The sequence below is a fragment of the Triticum aestivum genome, chromosome 6A (genome assembly GCF_018294505.1).
Source record: "Triticum aestivum cultivar Chinese Spring chromosome 6A, IWGSC CS RefSeq v2.1, whole genome shotgun sequence".
Taxonomy (NCBI): Eukaryota; Viridiplantae; Streptophyta; class Magnoliopsida; order Poales; family Poaceae; genus Triticum; species Triticum aestivum.
The window spans coordinates 111079838-111105356 of NC_057809.1; the positions used below are offsets into that span (position 1 = coordinate 111079838).

General features: G+C 44.8%; 1 pseudogene; it reads right to left on the reverse strand.

Annotated features, from left to right (window-relative positions):
- LOC123129523 (GDSL esterase/lipase At1g28600-like) overlaps positions 1–25519 on the reverse strand; it is a 36172-nt pseudogene that overhangs the window by 3111 nt on the left and 7542 nt on the right.

A 25519-nucleotide genomic window follows, 5' to 3' on the forward strand; every position in this document is an offset into this window, starting at 1 on the left:
CTCTTACGTTCATAGACTCACAGATTTATTTGCGACGAACAAACAAATTTACCAAGGATAATTTTGTCCTAACACATATATAATGTGGGAGAGAGGGGGGGTGAAATCAATCCGTGATCAATCTGTGGCCACATGCATGCATCACAAAGACGAATCCAATAAGCAGCAAGAGGATACGTACCTCTAAGTAGAGGCTAACGCGCCCTTTGCCGCGCTATTTTTCACTTGCCGGTTTTTTTTCCAGCAGGTTATTGTAGTTGATTATTATTTTTTGGTTTTATCTGCATTGACTTGGATTTTTAATTATGTTCTGAATGGTTTTTAATTTGCATATCGTGTCAAGGTGCCCAAAAAGACGATATTTGTTCTGAGAGTAAATTGGAGTACTTCAGCGCATGATTGTGATATCCTTGCATATCTTGGCCTTGATGTCAGCCGGTGGTCATTGTGTGAGCCTCTTAAGAGCTTATATTCCACGATGAAATTGTAGAATTGATGGTCAATGAATCTCCCACTCGCTCAGCTCGACTCTTTGATCCACTCGCTCGCTTAGTAATATATTTTTGCGCTCACCCTACTGCAAACTGATAAAAAGCTGGTTTTATTTTTTATTTTTTAAAAATCAAAAGATTTTTAAAACCCATTATTTTTTATATGCGTGGGAATTTAGAAAATATTCATAGATTTAAAAACATTTACAAATTTAAAATCAATTTCAAAGATTTATAAAATTTCACATATAACTATCAGCGATTTAATTCACAACATTTTTAAATCAACCCACACGTGACATGCCGCTACAACTGACCTCTCTTGGAGCTGCAACAAAGCACTCTTGGCGGCCAGCTAATCAAATTAACTCTTGCCGTCAGCTATCTGAAAGTGCGTTATATCGACTAGAGGGGGGGGGGGTGAATAGGCGATTTTTATGAAATTCTTCACTGAGGAATTTGCCGGTGAGAAAATTCCTTAGCGAAGAACTATTAGCAGCGGAATGAGTACTCAAAAGTAAACATAACAGAATACAAGCATAGTCATCATGATGAAATGAAGACAGGCACAGAGTACAGAAGCGTAAGCACAGGATAACACGGGATGAAGACAAACAGACTGAAGAAATTAAACTGAGGAAATTGAGAAAGTCTTCAGTCAAAGTCTTCAAACACAGATATGAACAAGCACACAACACAGTTATGAGGAAATGGAAGAGTTGAGGAAATAGAACCAGTAAGCTTGGTGAAGACAATGATTTGGTAGACCAGTTCCAACTGCTATCTCAGTTGTACGTCTGGTTGGAGCGGCTGAGTATTTAAACTCGAGGACACACAGTCCCGAACACCCAGTCCTCACCGTATTCTCCTTGAACTAAGGTCACACAGACCTCGTCCAATCACTCGTGGTAAGTCTTCAGGCGACTTCCAAACCTTCACAAACTCGGTCACTCGGCAATCCACAATTCCTCTTGGATGCTCTAGACCATGACGCCTAACCGTCTGGAAGAAGCACAATCTTCAAAGGTAACAAGCGTCGGATCCACGCAGGATCAATCTCTTAGTGATGCTCAATCACTTGGGGTTTGTAGGTGTTTGGGTTTTGGGTTTTTCCTCACTTGATCATTTTCGCTCAAAGTCCTCAGAGGATGAGTTGCTCTCAAATGACAAGTGTCAGTTTCTCTCGGAGCAGCCAACCAACTAGTGGTTGTAGGAGGCGGCTATTTATAGCCTAGGGAACAGCTCGACATGATAAGACATAAATGCCCTTCAATGATATGACCGTTAGGTGGATAGATATTTTGGGATAGCTGGCGCATAGCACAGCAACGGTCGAAATTTTGAGTAGCAAAATCCTCAGGGCTATCATGTTCCTCACTGTGTAGGCAATCCGCACTGGCGAATTCCTAACTCCTCAGTCAGGACAAATTCCTCAGAGACCAGAAGAACTTCGTCTCTGTCATTGAAGAAATTGACTGAACTGTATGAGATTTCCAATGGCTTCACTCGAAGGGATTGGTAGGTGTAGGATTTTGAGTTGAGCATAACATGAAAAAATTTCCTTAGTATTTCCTCGACCCCCTTTAACAGTACGGTGTTTCCTATGACTCAAGAAAGAGAAAATGAAACTACGAAAACAAAAAGTCTTCACGCTTCATGTTCCTCGAACGAATACCAAGTCTTCAAGGTCACACCAATTTCTTCACTTTCAAAGTCTTCAAAAAGTCTTCAGTGATTCAAAGTCTTCAGTCGAAGAACTTCATTTTTAGGGGTCGACTTTCTCTGTAAATATCAAACTCCTCATAGGCTTATAGACCTGTGTACACTCACAAATGCATTAGTTCCTTAACCTATAAGTCTTCAATACACCAAAATCACTAAGGGGCACTAGATGCACTTACAATCTCCCCCTTTTTGGTGATTGATGACAGTATAGGTTAAGTTTTCAACGGGGATAAACATATGAAGTGTAACTACTGATATTGAGGAATTTGATTGCATGATATAGAAGAACTCCCCCTGAAGATGTGCATAGTGAGGAATTTGCTTTTGAAGCAATGCACACTTGAAGAGTTGAATCATGGAGATCTCCCCCTATATCTTGTAATTCATACACGCATTTGACATATAACAGAGAAGAATTTGAAATGCATGATGAAATATGGCGACTGATGTAATTCAGCATGCGTGCAATAATATTAACGAGGAATAAGCATGCAGAAAAACATATCAAAAGTATCAGAGCACCATCGGGTTTAAGTTTACAACTCGATCCAATAAAGTCTCAGAAGAATGAGAGTTATAACTTAACAAAAAAACGCCCATATAGAAAGACCCGCTTGAAGACTAACTCAAAATTCTCCCCCTTTGTCATCAAATGACCAAAAGGATCGAATATGAGGACTAACCCCCCTGAAGAATATCAAGTTGATGAAGGAGCGCCAGCGTTGTTGGGGTCGTTTGTTGTAGTAGGGCCTGCCGCAGTGTCGTCCAAGTCTTCATTTTCATCAGTGTTGCGCGATGAAGAATATGAGCTGGCCACCAGAGAAGGAACCTTGACCTTCTTGAATTTCTTCGGTGGTGGTGCAGACTAGTCAAAATCTTCATTTAGACCCATGTTCTTCAGATCTTCTTCACCATACAGATGTGACAGGATTACCCAGGTGCGACCGAAGACTTGATGGAGGTAGTAGTGGTTTTTGTTCACTGCATTGTGTGTGGCAGTCATGTTGTGAAGAAGTGAACCAAACTGACGCTTAACCCATTTGTGATTTCGATCCACCTTCTGGTGAAGACTAAGCAGAAGTTCACGGTCAGTCATCACGCGCGGAGCAGTGGCTTGAGGAGTGGACTTGGTGGAATAAGATGCAGCTTTGCGAAACTGACCATCCAATGGACGAATGCCTTCATCTATTATAGCTGGTGCCTTGCCCTTTCCATCAACTGAGGAATATGTCTGCTTGAGGACTTCAATTGGGGGTAAGTAGCTGAGGTGATTCTGGAAATCAGCTTTGTAGTTGAGTGAAGACCTTGTCCTGAGGAATCTCATAATCCAAGGTGCATAAGGCTTCAGCTCAAATAGAGACAGTGCAACATTTGCCATAGTCCTCATGAAGAAATCGTGATAATTGACAGGAATGCCATGAACGATGTTGAATACCAGATTCTTCATGATGCCAACAATTTCCTCATCAGATGAGTCGTGGCCTTTGATAGAACTGGTTGTCCTCGTAAGAATACGATAGACAGTTCTGGGCACGTACATCAATTCCTTCATGAGGAATTTGGTTCTTGGTGCTTGACCTGGCTTCAAAGGTTTCATCAGCACCTGCATGTAATGATGTGTGAGCTCAGGTTCACTGTAGATGCAGCGAGCTTCCTCAAGGGAGGACTGAGTGGTAGAGCACGAAGCAATTCAGAGGCTGGTGCAGTGTAGTGAGTGTTTTCAGACATCCAGTCCAGCACCCATGAATTCACATCTTCAGCATCTCCAGTGATGTGCATCGTTGCATAGAATTGAAGAATCAGTTCTTCATTCCAATCGCAGATGTCAGAGCAAAAGTTGAGCAGTCCAGCATCGTGAAGAACACTGAGGACTGGTGCGAAGCACGGCAGAGATTCCATATCCACGTGAGGAATATTCTCATGGTAGAAGATCTTCTCCTTGTTGAACATCACTGAGGAATAGAAATTGGCTTGACTAGCAGTCCAGAAATGCCTCTTCCTAATGCGAGCAGAGTTATATGGGTTGTAATCTTCGAAGAATACGTGCTCGCCGAAGAAATCATCAGCCTTGAACTTTTGCTTGCATGAGAATGGATCCTTTGGCTTCGGCAGAGGAGTGTCAGTGAGTTGCATCACGATCTCAGGAATTTCAATCGCAGGTTCTTCAGGCTGAGGAATTTTTGGTTCCTCCTCAGTGGCAGTCTGCGTCATTGGTTGTTCAGCAGCAGCAGTTTCTTCAGCGCTAGTGGCTGGAATTTTCTCATGGACAGATGCAGTGGGATGAGTTTCTTCAGAGCCCATTTGTGCAGTTTGTGTGGGGGACTGACGAATTTGTTGTAGAGGGGTGAACATTGGAGAGTTTGGATGTTGACTTTCCCAGAATTCATCACTGATTACGGGTGTGGAGCAGCCAACGTCCACATCTTCATCTTCCATTTCTTCAACGCCAGCCTCTTCAGCTGTGAACTGGGGCATAGGCGAGGAGATGATAGGTGTTGAAGGGATCGCATCCACTTCAATTTCTTCATCCAACGGTTCAGACAAAGCAGCAGAAGGAGTTTCTTCATCAGATCCGCTGGGGATCACATATTATTCATCAAAAGGAACAAGGTCCTTTGATGGCCTGGTTGGGATGAGAACAACATCAATTGGATTTGCAAATGAACTTGTCATAGGCTTCATTTTCTTCGGAGCTGAAGAATCTGAAGCAACTGATGCTTTTCTTTTCTTCACTGCAGCACGCTCTGCAACCTTGGTCTTCTTCACATCTGATGCAGATGGAAGGATTGGAGTTGAAGTTGGTGCAGGAGCAGCTGAGGAATCTGGTTGATGTTCTTCAGGCACAACTGATGCAGTTGCCCTGAGTTCTTCAGTTTTTTCAGGTGCACCACTAGTGGGTGCCCTGGCAATTTCTTCAGTGGCTGGAATGCAGTCATCAGCCCTGGAACTCACATTTTCTTCAGCAGCCTGATTGTCATCAGCGGTGCTGGCATTTTCTTCAGCAGGCTGAGCAGATGCTTCAGCCTGAGGAATTTCCTATTGCATTGGGGCTGCAACATTGGAAGTGAAGTTATCCGCAAGTTTCACAAAACGAACCTTGGCTCCAAGCCAATCAGCGCGATATGCGTCAAAGTCATCACTGAGTTTCTTGATCTCAGTCTGAATAGTGACAAGTTCTTCAGTTGTCATAGAGACAACATTTTTATTCAGATAGCGCTCTTTCTTGTACTGCGCTTTCTTGATCTGCCCGGCCTTCTCAAATTTCCACTTTTCTTCTTAAATGAAGTGGGTCAGCATGTGACTTTGGCCAGGAGTCAGCTTGAAGTCAGGCATGTGAGTGTTGGGGTCCTTGTGCCAGACATCAATGTAGTCGAGGATCAACTTGGGATCCAAAAGCAGTGGCACATCTGATCCTTTAGCTCTAGCGGCCCTGACTTGCCTGTTTCTGATGATTTCTGCAAGTTCATCATCATCAGCTTCGTCTTCTTCAGACGGTACTTGGAAAGCGACTTGTTTCTTTTAAGGACTTGGGCGAGGACCTCATCCAGCAATGGCCTTTGTCTTCAGAAGTGAGGGGCCAGCTGAGGAACTTGGTGCAGCTGAGGAACTAGCTGAGACACCTGAGGCAATGGAGATGCCTGCAGTCTTTTGGCACGAGGCGAGATGCACAGGTGCTGAGGATTTAGTCGGAACAGCTGAGGGCTTAGGCGGAGGAGCTGAGGACTTTGGAGGAACAGGAGCAGCATGAGGAATTGGCCGTGAGGGCTTTGAGGATTCTGGCCGTGAGGGCATTGTTGGTGAAGCACTTGGCTTGCGCGCAGGCTTCTTTGACATAGCCTTCTTTGGCTTGACAGCAAAGGCCTCAGCAGAGGCACCGGCAGCAGCAGAGTCTTCATTGAATTTCCTCACTGCTTCTTTGGCTTGCTTAGCCAACTTGGCTTGGCGCTTGGCCCATTCATCAGGATTCCTCACCGCGCTTGAGGCTGGTGGGATCAGCGATTTGGCCAGGTGCCAATGGAGCTCTTGGGCATGGAGGATTGAGTGTGAATTTCTTCATATACTTAGGAGTGACATATCTGTACTCCCTCCATTCTCTTGCCCATCTCCTCTCTATCTTCTGAATGCGCACTTTGCGCTCATTCTTGGTTTCCTCAGTAGGTGTGCAGTACCCAGCTTATATTTCATCAGGGATCTCAAACGCTGTATTTACCTCAGGCCTCTTTCCTCCCTTCTGTGGCTTCTTACCGTCGGCCATTTTCTTCAGTTGAGGAATTTGAACAATTGAATTCTCTGAAGAAGTATGCAACTTTTCTTTGAGGAACGCTGCAAATGAGTTAAGTTGATGAGAACCTAGTGATTCAGCGGCTGACATGTGTACCTGTGAATAGAGTATAGTTGCGAGGAATTTGGAGAGGTCATATGCGTTCTCAGAGGGTTTTTCAAAAGAACAAGTTTGAGGAATTTGACCAGATGAGTCTTGAAGAATTTCATTAAGCGTTCTTTGTCTTAGGTTCCAGAGTTGTATAGATCGAAGATCCACACAATTGAGGAATCTTGAAGAAAAATGATCTTAGAGAAACGAATCAAGAACAGATGACTTGTGAGGTGTTTAGTGTGTCACAGCCCTAGAATTGTTTGCAATAGTTGCATAAGAGAGTATCCATGCATCATGTCTAATTTCTGAAAGTTGAATTGAGGTTTGTTGAAACCCTCAGAAATTAGTTTAAAAATAACCAACTTTAAAAATCTTCTCAAATGAGTCCAATAAAATGTTCCTGTTATTCCATAGAATTATTGGCAGGGGCTAAAATTCAAACCAATATTTTTATGAGCTCAGAAACATTTATTTTGGCCATTTGAATTAATCCAATAATTATTTGCTTTGGATTTATATTTAATATATATTAAATATAACTTCAATAATTCTGGAAGTTTGTGAGTGGCTTTGTATATATTTTAGCAAGCCATATAATAACCTACAAAATTTATGAAAATGATTTAGTGGCTAAAACTAAATCAAAACAGAGAGGAAAAAAATAGAAAATAGTAAATAGAAAACAGAGAAGGAGGGAGTACCTGGGCCTTACCTGGCAGAAGAGGCCCAGCCCACCAGGGGCTGGGTGGTCTTCTTCCTCCTGCCAGGAGGACATGCAGGTGCGTGGCGAGCGCGCCGATGACGCCTTGCCACCTCCTGCTTCAGCCGCACGACCCCGGCCCTCCAGACGTGCCACGGAGACGCCCAGCGCTCCCTCTCGCTTCCACTCACCGCCCTAGACCTCTCTCTCTCTTCCCCGAACGGTCTCCCCCTCCTCTGTTCTCTCCATTGAGCGCAGTCGTCGCCATCGCTCGCTGCTGCCGCAGCCACCGCCTCCCCCTTGCCTCACTGACGTGTCCACGGCCATCGCCTCGTCGCCAACACCCTCTCCGCTGAGTCAAGCAACGCCGGACGCCGCCAAACGCCGTCGACGCCGTCGTCTTCAACTTTCCGCCTCCCCAAATCGCCGGAGATGCCCCATCATCGTCCGTGCCTCCCCGAGCTTGCTGTTTGCTCCCCTGCACTCGCCGTGAGCCCCTGAGCTTTTCCCCTCGCCTCCCCCTCTCGCTAGCTTCCTCTAGCCGCCGCCCCATGAGCTCCCGAGGCCGCCGTCCGCCATGGCCGACCTCCTGCTCACCTTTGAGCTTACCAGGCCCAGCTATGCCGTCCGTCATGCTCCTAGGCCCCCCTAGATGTGGCCTAGCTACCTAGTTCCCTCGAGGGCGAGCCGTAGCTCTACGCTCATGCACCACCGAGCTCCGGCCACCGCACTTGTCGCCGTTGCCGTCGCTACGGGCCGCCCTAGCCACTGCCGCTTGCACTGCTCGATGCGGACGAGGACGAGCAACGCGTAGATGCCCTCCGCCGCGGGTTTGGTCGCCCGTGGGCGAAACCCAAGCCTCGCCACCGCGTTTGCTCGTCGCCAGCAGCTAAACACCGGCCTAACAACTAATTAGCACTAAGCTAATGACCCACAGACTCACAGACATGTGGGCCCCGCTGCCTAATTAACTCTGGTTTAGTTTTTGTTTAGATTAAACTAACCACACGGGCCCCACAGGTCAGTTTGACCCGGCCACGTCACATGTTGACCGACCCCACACGTCAGTGCTGACTTGCTGACGTGGCTGTTGACCTGACCCCACCTGTCGGTGACCCAGACAGCACAGTGTGACTGACCAGTGGACCCCACTGGTCAGGTTTGACCTGGTCAGCTGCAGTTGACCTGCTGATGTCATAGTGACGCTATGCTGACGCAATAAGTATTTTCTGGATTTATTTTATATAGGAAATTCCAGAAAATGTTGCAAACTTCAAAAATTCATAGAAATTAATCTGTAACTCCAAATGCAAAGATTTATATATGGAAAATGATCAGAAAAATCCAATCTATCCATTTGTACTGGTTTCATGCATGTTTAAACAAGTTAACTTGCTGTTTAGTGCAAAAACATGATAAGCACTATTTAAGATCACAAATGAGTTTGAACTTTGAATCTTTGGTTCAAAATAGCTCAAACCCATCTAGTTGTAGTTGCATAATCCCAACACACTCATTTTACCATGTCATGAATATATCATATTGTGCATTGCATTGATTGTGTTTCTTTCTCTGTTGCCGGTATTTGTCCCCTCTCAATGGACGTGGTTTCGACGATGAGTTCGATGACACTGATGAAGAGCTATAATATCTTTAGAAGTGCCAGGCAAGCACAACCCCCTTGTTCATTCCGATACAATCCCACTCTCTCGCTCCTGCTCTCTTTTACTGCATTAGGACAACAACAATTCATCTGTTACTTGTTGCGGTAGTTGAACCCCTTATCCTCTGCATGACCTGTCATTGCCACAGTAAATAGATGAAACCCACTAGCATGAGTAGGAGTTGTTTGAGCCCTGATGTGCCTACTCATTCATGCTTGTTTGTCATGCCTGCTATTGCATAGAGTTGTGTTAGGTCTGATTCATCGGAAATGAATCGGAGGTGTGTGAACATGTCCTACTATGTGTGAGCTAAGTGTGTGAACACATTTTGGTAAAGGTAGCGGTGAGAGGCCATGTAGGAGTACATGGTGGGTTGTCTCATTGAAACCGTCCTCAGAAACTGAGTTCTATGTCTGTGATCCATGAACAGCTACTACCACTCATTGGGATCCTTAATTGACCCTCTTGGCTTCTTAATCACCCTAGTACTCTATCCAGGAGTTGCAACTAGTTTCTGGTGTTTGTAGGTTATGTGTTGGCGGCCGTGCGTAGCGCTGACCCTAGGGGTGGGCTATGATGCGGTAGATACACCATGGCACGGTGTACCGGGCGCCTGTTTGGTGTCTCGGGAACCCTGTTCACATCGTTCGGGGCCGTATGTGGAAACCTCGGCCGGACTCCCTGCGGATGGAACCTGGATAGGCGATAAACCTGGATTAGAGACTTAAGTGTTTAGGTAGGCCGTGGCCGACACCCTCGTTGGGCTTCCGCTTGAAGGTTGCCGAGTACATGTCGTGTAAACGACGGTAAGTGGTGGGAGCGTGTGTGAAGAAGTACACCCCTGCAGGGTTATCAATATCTATTCGAATAGCCGGATTCCTCGGATATGGAAACTTGGACCCCTTGCATAGTTCATAGACAAGTGAAAGTGGATACTCTAAAACTCGCAAGATAAGTGTGAGTGCTATGGATGGCCTTCTCGTAGGGAGACGGGAGCGGATCCATAGTGGTGTATTGAATGGTGAATATGTGGACTCGTGTGCGCCACCTCAAAAGAGTTGCTTGTAGTCGTAGTTCAGGTTAGCCACTGGGTCAAAGCTGGCTTGCTACAGTTAAACTCCACTACCCCTTTGTTGATACCGATGCATATGTAGTTAGTTCTGATGTAAGTCTTGCTGAGTACAATTGTACTCACTATGTTTTGCAGAGAGACGTCAGTCTCGCTAGTAGTTCCGTGTGGGCTTCGACGTTTAGCTTGCTACCTCAGCTACGATCTTGTGCCCTCGGCAGGATCTGGTAGATAGTCAGGCTTCTTAGCCTCTTTCATTGTAGACGTCTGTACTCAGACATGTTAAGCTTCCGCATGTGCTTTGATTTGTATGCTATGATTGTTGGGTCATGAGACCCATGTTTGTAATATCTCGCTCCTCGGAGCCTAATGAATAAATACTTGAGTCATAGAGTTATGTTGTGATGCCATGTTGTATTTATACATATCGAGCATATTGTGTGTATGATTGAAATGCTTGGTATGTGTGGGATCCGACAACCTAGTTATTTATCCTTGGTAGCCTCTCTTATGGGGAAATGTAGTCTTGTGCTTCCATGAGCCATAGTTGTCCGCTACAGCCCGGTTCACCGGAGTCCTGCTAGCCCAGCACTACTGGTCAGGACACTTGACTGGCCGGCATGTGTTTCACTTCGTTCCTGTGTCTGTCCCTTCGGGGAAATGTCACGCGGTGACATCCGGAGTCCTGCCTAGCCTGCTACAGCCCGGGTTCCCGGAGTCCTGTTAGCCTAGTTCTACAGCCCGGATTCACACGCTGCTGACCGACATGCTCGATGTGATTCATGTATGCCTGTCCCCGTAGGTTGGTGCCGCTTTGGGTTCACGACTAGCCATGTCGGCCTGGATTCTCTATCACATGGATGCTAGCGACACTATCATATACGTGAGCCAAAAGACGCAAATGGTCCTGGGCCATGGTAAGGCGACACCCGTGAGAATACCGTGCGTGAGGCAGCAAAGTGATATGAGGTGTTACCGGCTAGACCAATGTGACTTGGAATCGGAGTCCTGACAACTTTGGTATCAGAGCCTGACTGCCTATAGGATTACCAAGCGAAACTGGTCGAAGTCGAGTCTAGAAATGCTTTATTTATGTAAGGGAATTGATTGTGGAAGGGAACGTAAGGCTCTTTTTACTCCTTTACCCTATGCCCTTCTGATCTGAGTCAACCTCTTCTTTTCTACAGGGATTAAGAACTAGGCCTTGTCATCTATCTATCAGGATGACATGTTACTAATCCATAGACTTATAGAATTGATAGTTTCAAGCCTCAGTTCCGTTCCTACTACTTCCGTATGTTGACAGTTGATCTCGGAACCTTGATATTGTGTTGTTGAGTGGTTATGCCACCATTTTGCAGGATGTCTCAAATATTTTTGAGCATTTACAGCCGTTATGTTGTCCGAGTCATCCCAGGTTACTAAATAGTCTGATGCATTTACAAATCCTTTCTTTCCGTTCCCAATGTCCTTTTGGTCAGAATAAGCAAACTAACCGGTCAGTTGAGGTACTCTATTGCCTCAACATATATGTTGGAGCTATTATTATGACCCTAGGTGTTTAGGGAGTCACCTAGTAATTTAGCCATGTTTTGTGTTCCCAGTGTGATGATTCTGGCCACCATTCTCGAAAGCATCCCGTGATGCCATTTAGTTAGTAGGCCTTCTATTTCTGGGTTTTGAACCCGAGATTCACCCTACTTACTTCATGTTGATAGTGTTTGCTCGTTCCTTTAGGTTATTAGTAACCTTTGCATTAGTCCTCGAGGTCCGTGGTATTTCCTTCTTCCAAATACTATGAACCACTTATGGCAGAAGTTTGTTGGATCAAAAGATCACAATAAGAGTGCTCTCGATGAGTTCTCCGTTCTACATTGTGACTCTGCCAGTTCTACCTTTCTGCATGGGTTATCCGGAAGAGTTATGTTGAACCCGTTCGACATGCTAACCTATGCATCAACAACTCAGAAAGTGATATGTTCCTTTGAGTTGTCCCTTTTCAGTTGTACTCTGACCTTCGTCTATCAATTGATAGTCAGGAGTAATTATGCATTCATGCTATCGATGCTTATTATTCTTGTGGTCCGTCAAGCCATTCTATCTCGGAATGACTAGGAGAAAGAAAACTCCAGTACCTCATCCATATCCAGGATTGGGTCAAAATAGTTGTGCTCCGCAGATCAAAATGCCAATCCAGCTTTTGATTCTGTTCTACCCTAAAGTATTACCGTATTATGCCAAGAATGTCATGAGAATTGCACAACCTCTCATGAATTCTTGATATAGTGATACTCCTCGCCATCGTTGTTCATTCCTCGGTTCCTGTGTTATTGTAACCGGAATGCCGACAAGTGAATCGTGATGTGTGAAATCAATACTCCTAGCAACTTCGTTGCTTGGTAGTTAAAGGACAATATTCTCATCCTTAGCGTGTTGGTTACTGAACCATCGTTCTGAGATTGATCGTGCTACCTAGTCTTTTTTTCCGGTGCACTCTTCGATCAATGAGTTAGGATTATTCAATCCGTTGCTTATTTGATCATGTCGTCTTGCTCTGAAGAGCAAGATTGTTCTCGAGCTTAGTAACATATCGGTGGTTCGTGATTTTCCGAAGATCTTCTCGGAAGTATTACCTGGCTGTCACCTAACCGCTATGTTGAGTTCGTGATCAAGTTGGTTTTCTTATAAATCACCCCTTCTCCAAGAATCTGTGTTGGATATCCTTGAGCTAGTTGGTTGAGCTAGACAACAACTTGGAGAGTTGGAAGATAAAAGCTTGTCTAACTTAGTTCGTGTTAAGGGATATCTTTGTGTGTGTGTGTGTGTTGAAGAAAGATGATATCTTCATCGATTGTTCCTCGTGACCGGTTGTTGGATCTATTGTATTGTCAAAACTTTGACTCGAGTATTGGCTATCGTCAAGTCAAATCAGAACCAACGATGTTCGTAATGTTGTCTTGCTTGTGGCTGATTCCTCGAGCATACACCATTACATCTTTTGGTCTGACCAACACTATCACCGTGTTCACCTGATGGTGGAAGTCCAGTGATATGGAAATTCCGATGAGTTGCTATTGAGTCCATCAATAGCATTTTGTCTCCCCCATGAATCATGTTGAACATCAACCTAGTGTTGGAAACTTTGTAAGCAATGCCTTCGTGTTCCGTTCATGAATCTTATGCTTGGATGGAAGAAGTGACTTCCTCGAATTCATGTGCACTTGGTGCAAGTTGCCGCCGTGAGTTCGAGAAAGATTGTCTTTGTTTCCCCTGGTACCATCCCAAGTCAGTTATGCATGTGTGAATGTATTCTATGGTTTGGTAGATTAATTACCTCCACTCCATATGTATTTTGTAGCCCACCAAGCCACTGATTGACTTGTTCAAGGAAAAGAAGTCTATGCTTGGGATCTAATCCATGGACTTGCGTAAAGACTTCGAAATCCTTGATGATGGTTCCCGACCAGAACTCGATAGTGTTTTATTATAAGACTACCATGTGGTCATTCTTGTCTTGGACAACATGCTCACATGTGTGTAGCAGAACCAACTCATTTTTGGAGCTTATTATCGTAGTTCATTTCCCGAGAATATCGCAACGTCATCTCGTCGATTTGTGTTGCAAACTTTCTTTTCAGACATGCTGAGTCTGAAGTATCCTATCACCAACCAGATCTGAATCTCGGGCAGATATGATGGTTGGAACATTCCCAACAGTTGCATTTTGTTCCCAGCTTGCACCACCATTGTGCCAATTTCCCATGGGCTGCCCTCCTCAACACTTGTTGTCCAAGATCATCTTCAAAAGTGGACTTACTATGGGTCCCATCCATCCCCGATGATAAGCAAAATCATCCATTGTGTTGTCTTCAACAAGGTAGTCCACATCATCCATTCTGGTATGGGTATGCCATTCTTTCGAATTTGTTCACACGATCATTTGTGAATGCCTTAGGCTGGTATAAAGAATTTCAATGATCTTGTATCAAAAGTAATTCTTTTTGCCACTTAAGGGAATGGTTCTTTGAGTCACCTTCCCCGAGGTGCCCCATTTTGGAATCATGGCAATTTCCCTCGCTACTTTGAAACCCTCGTCAAATTGTTTCTTCTATCGCTCCTGATGCAAGTTTTGCCTCTCAGCTCCAGAGATGTTTCTATGTCTCATTCCGTGAGTTGATCTTGTGATCATCAAGATGATCCTAAGTTGCTCGAACCTCAAGAAGATCGATTCTTCTAAAAATTGTTCCTTTCTACTCGTTGTCATGTTGGACGTAGTTCTCAAAGCAAGACGCCAAGATCAATATGATGCAATGGATCAATATATTTGAGAAGAGCAGTTGGGTCATGAGGATTGCATTAGTTTTGTGTCCCCTCTGTCTTCTTACCTCACGTCTTGAATCTCGGGATGAGATTCTTGTTTAGTGGGGGTGAGTTGTCACAGCCCTAGAATTGTTTGCAATAGTTGCATAAGAGAGTATCCATGCATCATGTCTAATTTCTGAAAGTTGAATTGAGGTTTGTTGAAACCCTCAGAAATCAGTTCAAAAATAACCAACTTTAAAAATCTTCTCAAATGAGTCCAATAAAATGTTCCTGTTATTCCATAGAATTATTGGCAGGAGCTAAAATTCAAACCAATATTTTTATGAGCTCAGAAACATTTATTTTGGCCATTTGAATTAATCCAATAATTATTTGCTTTGGATTTATATTTAATATATATTAAATATAACTTCAATAATTCTGGAAGTTTGTGAGTGGCTTTGTATATATTTTAGCAAGCCATATAATAACCTACAGAATTTATGAAAATGATTTAGTGGCTAAAACTAAATCAAAACAGAGAGGGAAAAAAATAGAAAACAGTAAATAAAAAATAGAGAAGGAGGGAGTACCTGGGCCTTACCTGGCAGAAGAGGCCCAACCCACCAGGGGCTGGGTGGTCTTCTTCCTCCTGCCAGGAGGACAGGCAGGTGCGTGGCGAGCGCGCCGACGACGCCTTGCCACCTCCTGCTTCAGTCGCACGGCCCTGGCCCTCCAGACGTGCCACGGAGACGCCCAGCGCTCCCTCTCGCTTCCACTCACCGCCCTGGACCTTTCTCTCTCTTCCCCGAACGGTCTCCCCCTCCTCTGTTCTCTCCACCGAGAGCAGCCATCACCACTGATCGTTGCTGCCGCAGCCACCGCCTCCCCCTTGCCTCGCCGACGTGTCCACGGCCATCGCCTCGTAGCCAACACCCTCTTCGCTGAGTCAAGCAACGCCGGCCACCGCCAAACGCCGCCGACGCCGTCGTCTTCAACTTTCTGCCTCCCCAGATCGCCCGAGATGCCCCGTCGTCGTCCGTGCCTCCCCGAGCTTGCCGTTTGCTCCCCTGCACTCGCCGTGAGCCCCTGAGCTTTTTCCCTCGCCTCCCCCTCTCGCTAGCTTCCTCTAGCCGCCGCCCCATGAGCTCCCGAGGCCGCCGTCTGCCATGGCTGACCTCCTTCTCACCTCTGAGCTTACCAGGCCCAGCTGTGCCGTCCGTCATGCTCCTAGGCCCACCTAGATGCGGCCTAGCTACCTGGCTCCTAGGCACCACCGAGCTCCGGCCACCGCACTTGTCGCCATTGCCGTCGCTACGGGCCGCCCTAGCCACTGCCGCTTGCACTGCTCGATGCGGACGAGCACGAGCAACGCGTAGATGCCCTCCGCCACGGGTTTGGTCGCCCGTGGGCGAAACCTGAGCCTCGCCGCCGCGTTTGCTCGTCGCCGGCAGCTAAACACCGGCCTAACAACTAATTAGCACTAAGCTAATGACCCACAGACTCACAGACATGTGGGCCCCGCTACCTAATTAACTCTGGTTTAGTTTTTGTTTAGATTAAACTAACCACATGGGCCCCACAGGTCAGTTTGACCCGGCCACGTCACACATTGACCGACCCCACACCTCAGTGCTGACTTGCTGACGTGGCTGTTGACCTGACCCCACTTGTCGGTGACCCAGACAGCACAGTGTGACTGACCAGTGGACCCCACTGGTCAGGTTTGACCTGGTCAGCCGCAGATGACCTGCTGACGTCATAGTGAGGCTATGCTGACGCAATAAGTATTTTCTAGATTTATTTTTATATAGGAAATTCCAGAAAATGTTGCAAACTTCAAAAATTCATAGAAATTAATCTGTAACTCCAAATGCAAAGATTTATATATGGAAAATGATCAGAAAAATCCAATCTATCCATCTGTACTGGTTTCATGCATGTTTAAACAAGTTAACTTGCTGTTTAGTGCAAAAACATGATAAGCACTATTTAAGATCACAAATGAGTTTGAACTTTGAATCTTTGGTTCAAAATAGCTCAAACCCATCTGGTTGTAGTTGCATTATCCCAACACACTCATTTTACCATGTCATGATCATGCATCATATTGTGCATTGCATTGATTGTGTTTCTTTCTCTGTTGCCGGTATTTGTCCCCTCTCGATAGACATGGTTTGGACGATGAGTTCGATGACACCGATGAAGAGCTATAATATCTTTAGAAGTGCCAGGCAAGCACAACCCCCTTGTTCATTCCGATACAATCCCACTCTCTCGCTCCTGCTCTCTTTTACTGCATTAGGACAACAACGATTCATCTTTTACTTGTTGCGGTAGTTGAACCCCTTATCCTCTGCATGATCTATCATTGCCACAGTAAATAGATGAAACCCACTAGCATGAGTAGGAGTTGTTTGAGCCCTGATGTGCCTACTCATTCATGCTTGTTTGTCATGCCTGCTATTGCATAGAGTTGTGTCAGGTCTGATTCATCTGGAATGAATCGGAGGTGTGTGAACATGTCGTACTGTGTGTGAGCTAAGTGTGTGAAGACGTTTTGGTAAAGATAGCGGTGAGAGGCCATGTAGGAGTACATGGTGGGTTGTCTCATTGAAACCGTCCTCAGGAACTGAGTTCTGTGTCTGTGATCTATGAACAGCTACTACCACTCATTCGGATCCTTAATTGACCCTCTCGGCTTCTTAATCACCCTAGTACTCTATCCAGGAGTTGCAACTAGTTTTTGGTGTTTGTAGGTTATGTGTTGGCGGCCGTGCGTAGCGCTGACCCTAGGGGTGGGCTATGATGTGGTAGATACACCGTGGCACGGTGTACCGGGCGCCCGTTTGGTGTCTCGAGAACCCTGTTCACATCGTTCGGGGCCGTATGTGGAAACCTCGGCCGGACTCCCTGCGGATGGAACCTGGATAGGCGATAAACCTGGACTAAAGACTTAAGTGTTTAGGTAGGCCGTGGCCGACACCCTTGTTGGGCTTCCACTTGAAGGTTGCCGAGTACATGTCGTGTAAACGACGGTAAGTGGTGGGAGTGTGTGTGAAGAAGTACACCCCTGCAGGGTTATCAATATCTATTCGAATAGCCGGATTCCTCGGATATGGAAACTTGGACCCCTTGCATAGTTCATAGACAAGTGAAAGTGGATACTCTAAAACTCGCAAGATAAGTGTGAGTGCTATGGATGGCCTTCTCGTAGGGAGACGGGAGCGGATCCATAGTGGTGTATTGAATGGTGAATATGTGGACTCGTGTGCGCCACCTCAAAAGAGTTGCTTGTAGTTGTAGTTCAGGTTAGCCACTAGGTCAAAGCTGGCTTGCTACAGTTAAACTCCACTACCCCTTTGTTGATACCGATGCATATGTAGTTAGTTCTGATGTAAGTCTTGCTGAGTACAATTGTACTCACTATGTTTTGCAGAGAGACGTCAGTCTCGCTAGTAGTTCCGTGTGGGATTCGATGTTTAGCTTGCTACCTCAGCTACGATCTTGTGCCCTCGGCAGGATCTGGTAGATAGTCAGGCTTCTTAGCCTCTTTCATTGTAGATGTCTGTACTCAGACATGTTAAGCTTCCGCATGTGCTTTGATTTGTATGCTATGATTGTTGGGTCATGAGACCCATGTTTGTAATATCTCGCTCCTCGAAGCCTAATGAATAAATACTTGAGTCGTAGAGTTATGTTATGATGCCATGTTGTATTCACACATATCAAGCATATTGTGTGTATGATTGAAATGCTTGGTATGTGTGGGATCCGACAACCTAGTTATTTATCCTTGGTAGCCTCTCTTATGGGGAAATGTAGTCTTGTGCTTCCATGAGCCATAGTAGTCCGCTACAGCCCGGTTCATCGGAGTCCTGCTAGCCCAGCACTACTGCTCAGGACACTTGACTGGCCGGCATGTGTTTCACTTCGTTCCTGTGTCTGTCCCTTTGGGGAAATGTCACGCAGTGACATCCGGAGTCCTGCCTAGCCTGCTACAGCCCGGGTTCCCGGAGTCCTGTTAGCCCAGTGCTACAGCCCGGATTCACACGCTGCTGACCGACATGCTCGATGTGATTCATGTATGCATGTCCCCATAGGTTGGTGCCGCTTTGTGTTCACGACTAGCCATGTCGGCCCGGGTTCTCTGTCACATGGATGCTAGCGACACTATCATATACGTGAGCCAAAAGCGCAAACGGTCCCGGGCCATGGTAAGGCGACACACATGGGAATACCATGCGTGAGGCCGCAAAGTGATATGAGGTGTTACCGGCTAGACCAATGTGACTTGGAATCGGGGTCCTGACATAGTGTGTGAAACTATGAAGAAAAACACCTTTGAAGATTTTGAAGATAATCATTCGAATCAACGAGGGCAGTAACTTTTAATTACCCTGGACGAAGAACATGACGAACTGGAGTGAGGAGATGTGAAGTTCGTCTATGCAGATCTTCCATGCCCTAACTTGGCGGAGGAAGACGGCTACAGCGGCGGCGGAGTGAAGATTTCCGCGGTCGGCGCGAGTACGTTGGCGACGAGGTCGAGGCAGTGAAGCTCTTCCTCACCGGCGGCGATGAAGTAGCGGCGGCGCTAGGGTTTGAGAAGCTCGAGCTGGAGAGAGAGGTCGAGCGGAGTAAAAGAAGTGAGGAAGGGACGGAGGGGTATTTATAGCCACGGTGAAAAACTGCTCGCCCGAAGAAATTGGACGAACGTGCCCCTGACCCTTCTCATTCGCTTGACATGTGTCACCCACGTACTGAGAGGTGGAGATCATGTGCGATCGTGGGTGAGTGGATAAGTATAACGTGGGATGCAGAACGGTTTAAGCGGCAAAGCCGAAAATTTTGATAAGATAGGTTTTAAAGTTCCGTTCACAATTTCTTCAGCTGACAAGGACACAGTGAAGATTTTGAACGAGTTTCAAATAGAACGCACATGAAGAATTTGTGAATAGATTGGGTTGAGTATAGCATAGAGGGGGAAGGGTCCGATCACATTCACTTAGCAGAAAAACCAACTTGAATTAGCAATAAGTGAATGATGTAGAGGACATAAACTTATATATATATAGTCAATGAAGAAAAACGACGGAAGCAGTGAAGACAATGCAAAGTTGAAGAATATGAATAATTGAGGAATTTCAACTTTTGGTGGTGGCGTGACCCACCGTATAAGAATGATGATTTCAGACACTGCGTACAATTATCGTAGGGTTCTGAGAATCAAATTCGTCGTTAATTTCTTCACACTAAGAGTGTTGTCCTTCATTGAATTGAAGAAAAACGTTTCTTCATGTGTTACACATCTAAATCATCAATTTTGCATAAGTATTAGGATGAGTGTCCTTTTCAAAGAACATTCGAAGATTCTAGGATATTTAGCTCACACCGCAACTTGCTAAATCTCTTCTCATCCAAGGGCTTTGTGAAGATATCGGCTAGCTGTTCTTCAGTCTTCACATGCTCAATAGAAATGTCGCCCTTCAACACATGATCATGAAGAAAATGATGACGAATCTGAATGTGCTTTGTCTTCGAGTGGTGAACTGGGTTGTGAGCAATCTTGATGGCACTCTCATTGTCACAGAAGAGAGGCACATTCATCATGTTGATGCCGTAGTCCTTGAGAGTTTGCTTCATCCATAGCAGTTGAGCACACTAAGAACCAGCGGCAATGTACTTAGCTTCAGCAGTAGATAGTGATACACAGTTCTGTTTCTTCGAGGACCAACAGACCAAAGATCGTCCGAGGAAATGACATGTACCAGATGTTGACTTGCGGTCCACACGATCACCAGCATAGTCAGAGTCAGAATATCCAATGAGATCAAAAGCCGAGCCCTTGGGGTACCATAATCCAAGTGTTGGTGTGTGAGCTAGATATCGAAGAATATGCTTCACAGCCTTATGGTGTGATTCTTTCGGTGTAGCTTGAAATCGGGCACACATGCAAACACTAAGCATTATATCTGGCCTAGATGCACATAAGTACAATAAAGAACCAATCATGGAGCGGTATACCTTATGATCGAAGTCAATACCATTTTCATCAGTGCATAGATGGTCATTTGTTGGCATAGGAATTTTGACGCCTTTGCAATCTTGCATGCCGAATTTCCTCAGTACATCCTTGAGGTATTTATCCTGAGATATGAATATGCCATTGCGTTGTTGACGAATTTGAAGACCTAAGAAGAATTTCAACTCTACCATCATAGACATTTGGTATTCTTCACTCATCATATAGGCAAATTCATCACTATAACGTTGGTCAGTACAGTCAAAGATAATATCATCAACATATATTTGGCACACAAACAATTAACCATCATAAGATTTAATGAAAAGAGTAGGGTCGAGTGAACCGGGTTTGAAGCCTTTCATCATGAGGAATTCCTTCAAAGTATCATACCACGCCCGTGGGGCCTGCTTGAGGCCATAGAGGGCCTTGTTGAGTTTGAAGACTTTGTCATGATTCTTTGGATCTTCAAAACCTGGGGGTTGAGCAATATATACTTCTTCCTCAAGCTTACCATTGAGGAATGCACTTTTCACATCCATTTGATATAAAGTGATATTATGATGGTTAGCATAAGCAAGTAATATGCGAATAGCCTCAAGCCTAGCAACAGGTGCAAAAGTTTCATCGAAATCAATTCCGTCAACCTGTGTGTAGCCTTGAGCTACAAGCCGTGCCTTATTCCTCACCACAAGGCCATTTTCATCTTGCTTGTTGCGGTAGATCCACTTTGTGCCGATGATATTGTGCTTGCGAGGATCTGGACGTTTGACCAGTTCCCAGACATTGTTGAGCTCGAACTGATGTAATTCTTCTTTCATGGCCTGAATCCACCTAGGCTCCAGAAATGATTCATCTACCTTAGTGGGCTCTATAATAGAGACAAAAGCATAGTGCCCACAAAAGTTAGACAAATGTGAAGCTTTTGAGTGTGTGAGAGGACCTGGCACTTTGATGTCATTGATGATCTTTTCAACTTGCACTTCTTTTGCAATGCGAGGATGAGCTGGTTGCCGTTGAAGAATTTGATCAACATTTTCTTCAGCACCATTTTCTTCAGCATTTTCTTCAGGTGCATTAGCTCGACGTTCTTCATGTTCTGGAATGAATTCTTCAGCAGATTCTTCAGTGGGAATGACATCCTCAGTAGCCTTGAACTTGATAGTTTCCTCAGGTGCTGGTTCATCTATCACAGTAGGTAGGTGCTCTCTTTGCGAGCCATTAGTTTCATTGAACCGCACATCTACAGTTTCAACAACCTTATGAAGAACGTTGTTGAAGACTCTGTAGGTGTGCGAGTCCTTTCCGTAACCAAGCATAAAACCTTCATGTGCTTTCGGTGCAAATTTTGAGTTGTGATGAGGATCTCTAATCCAACATTTAGCACCGAAGACTTTGAAATAACTTACATTGTGTTTTCTTATCAGCAAGGAGTTCATAGGCAATTTTCTTGAAAAATTTGTGAAGATATACTCTGTTGATGATGTGGCACGCAGTATCAATTGCCTCAGTCTAGAACCGACGAGGCGTTTTGTATTCATCAAGCATAGTGCAAGCCATCTCAGCAAGAGTCCTGTTCTTATGCTCCACGACGCTGTTCTGCTCAGGAGTATAAGGAGCAGATAACTCATCAGTAATACCAAGTTCATCAAGATAGTCATCGAGACCAGAATTCTTGAACTCAGTGCCATTGTCACTTCTGATGTGCTTGATCTTCACACCAAAGTTGGTTGAAGCCCTCGAGGAAAATCGTTTGAAGACTTCCCGCACTTCATGTTTGTAAGTGACAAGGTGTACCCATGTGTAGCGAGAATAATCATCAACAATAACAAAGCCATATTGAGATGCTTCATTTGAAATAGCAGAATAATGATTAGGACCAAAGAGATCCATGTGAAGCAATTCAAATGGGCGAGTGGTGGTCATGATAGTCTTTGCTGGATGCTTGGCCTTCGTCATCTTCCCAGCTTCACAGGCTCCACATAGGTGATCCTTGAGGAATTTGACATTCTCGATGTCAATGACATGCTTCTTCTTTGCAAGCGTGTGCAAATTCCTCATGCCTGCATGACCAAGTCGTCGATGCCAGAGCCAGCCTTCTGAAGCTTTTGCAAGTAAGCACACGGCTGGTTGTGGTCCTGTAGAGAAATCAACAATATACAGGTCTCCTCTCCTAAAGCTTTTGAAGACTTTGGAATTGTCAGCTTCCATAACCACAACACAACGGTACTTGCCAAAGACAACAACCATATCAAGAGCACAAAGCATTGAGATAGACATAAGGTTGTATCCTAAGGACTCAACAAGCATGACTTTGTCCATGTGTCGATCCTTTGTGATCGCAACCTTACTTAGACCCAATACCTGACTTTTGCCTTTGTCAGCAAAGATGATATGCTTCAGATGCGACGGAGATAATGGAGCATCCATCAATAGATTCTTGTCACCAGTCATGTGGTTTGTACATCCACTATCTAGGACCCACTCAGTGGCTTTGGGTTGATCATCCCACAGATGAATTAGTGCAGCTTACAAACTCATATACTTCATTAGTGAAGAATATGACATCAATTCATCAGATCAATTTCATCAAGCAAAAGAACAGATAAAGCAATATGAGGACGTGAGAAATAAAAGTTCATTTCTTCATGATTAGCTTGCGTCCTATCAGGCATACTCAGGTCTCCAGCAAATTCTTCAGACGATTACGTACGTCTGGAGACCTGACCCTGCAGAAGAGATTAGTTCTTTTTCTTCACCACCCACATCTGAAGGAGTGGCAAAGAGTTCATCATTCTGCGAGCTCCATACGAGAAGGATGACATAGAAGCCGGTCCATTTCGTTTCACATAAGAGGGGTTAGAATAAGCATAAGAGTAAGCAGAGAAATTGCTCGAGGACTTATGGACATAATAATTTGAAGAACAATGCACATATCCATAATCCTTAGATCTTTCCTGCAAAACAGACGGGTTAGCACGATGATGTTCATTTGAGAACTTTGATCCTTTTGAGGAATATGATCCATGTGAGGAGTTTTGTCCGTATGAGGACTTGGATCCATATGAAGAATTTGGTCCATATGAAGCATTTGATCTGGGGTTCCTATTCTTCACAGGTGGCGTCATGATGACATTCACCTGAAGATTTTCAAGGCATCTTTTGGGAACCCAGATTTTCTTCATAGGGGGACCGTTCCTGCAGTTAGTGCCAACATATCTAGCAAATACTTCACCATTCTGATTTTTGAATAGTTTGTAGTTGGAGTCAAATGACTCATCATCAGGATGAGGAGATTCACATGCATATCCAGATAGGTTAGATGGATCAACTGGAGGTCCCTTTGCAGCAACCCATGTAGTTTTGGGGTACTACTCAGGCTTCCAATATGTACCATCAACATTGAGTTTCCTCTCAAAGGCAATACCCTCTTTCCTAGGGTTCCTGTTGAGGATCTGCTTTTTAAGCACATCACAAAGAGTCTGATGCCCTTTGAGGCTTTTGTACATGCCTGTCATGTACAATTCCTTCAACCCTGCATCATCAGTGATACTAGCAATGTCCTCAGATGAGGAATTAGTGATAGTAGAGGCATGTGAAGAATTTGAAACATTAGCAGCATTTGAACATTTAGGTGAAGAATTAGCAGATTCACGTTCAATGCACTTCAAGCATGGAGGAACAAATTCTTCCTGATAAGTGCTGATATGTTGAGCAAGTAATGAATTGCGCTCCTTCTAAAGATCTTCATAACTCACTCTTAGCTTTTCAAGATCTTACTTTCTTTGAAGAAATTCATAAGAAAGCTTCTCATGATCAGATAAGAGAGTGTTATGATGACTTTGAAGATTGTCAAACCTAGTCTGAAATCTCTGAAGATTTTCAGTCAAGGCTTTAGTGCGATCCATTTCTTCACCCAACATATCATCACTTTTGTCTAGCATGTTTTGAACCTTTTCTAAAGCCCTTTGTTGTTTTACAGCAGTCTTAGCAAGTTTAGAATAGCTGGTCTTAAGATTTTCATCAGATTCATTCTCACTTGATTCAGATGAGGTATATTTGAGTACCTTGGCACCCTTTGCCATGAAGCAATAGGTGGGAGCATAGTCATCATCCCCTTCATCAGCTTTGTTGGTGAGGTTATTTTCTTCAGTGTTGAAGATAGACTTGCTGACGAATGCAGTAGCGAGAGCTAGGCTCGCCACTCCGGATTCGGACTCCTCAGATGACTCCTCTTCCTCATTTTCTTCAGATTCAGCCTCAGAGTCCATTTCCTTGCCAATGAATGCCCTGGCCTTCTTGGAGCTGCTCTTCTTGTGATATGAAGGCCTTGAGGATTTTGATGATGAGGATTTTGTGGATTTTTTCTTTTTCTTCGCATCATCAGAACTGTAATCCTTGTATTTATTTTTCTTTGATTCCTTTTTCCATTGAGGACAATCTTGAATGTAATGTCCAGGCTTCTTGCATTTGTGGCAGAGCCTCCTCTTGTAGTCACTGGATGAGGAATCACTGCTCCTTGAGGGTCTTCCAAGACGACCACGTCTTGAGAACTTTTGAAACTTCTTCACAAGCAGAGCCAGATCATGGCTTAGTTCTTCGGACTCAGATACTGCCTTGGCTTCAGCGCACGTGTTCTACCATAGCTTGAACCATAGAGATCTCTCTTTTCAGCAAGTTGGAACTCATGAGTATTTAGCCTTTCGAGAATATCAGTGGGATCAAGTGACTTGTAATCAGCATGTTCTTGTATCATCAATGTCAAAGTGTCAAATGAGGAATCAAGCGATCTCAGCAATTTCTTCACCACCTCATGGTCGATGATGTCAGTGGCACCAAGTGCTTGAAGCTCATTTGAGATGTCAGTAAGGCGATCGAAGGTTTGTTGAACATTTTCATTGTCGAGTCTTTTGAAGCGGTTGAAGAGATTGCGAAGAACATCAACTCGAGATTCACGCTGAGTTGAGACTCCTTCATTCACTTTGGACAACCTGTCCCAGATAAACTTCGCTGTCTCCAAAGCACTCACTCTGCCATAGTGTCCTTTGCTCAGATGGCCACATATGATATTCTTCGCTTGAGAGTCGAGTTGCTTGAATCTCTTCACATCAGCAGCATTCAGAGAAGGTGTGACTGAGGGAACACCATTTTCCACAACATACCAGAGA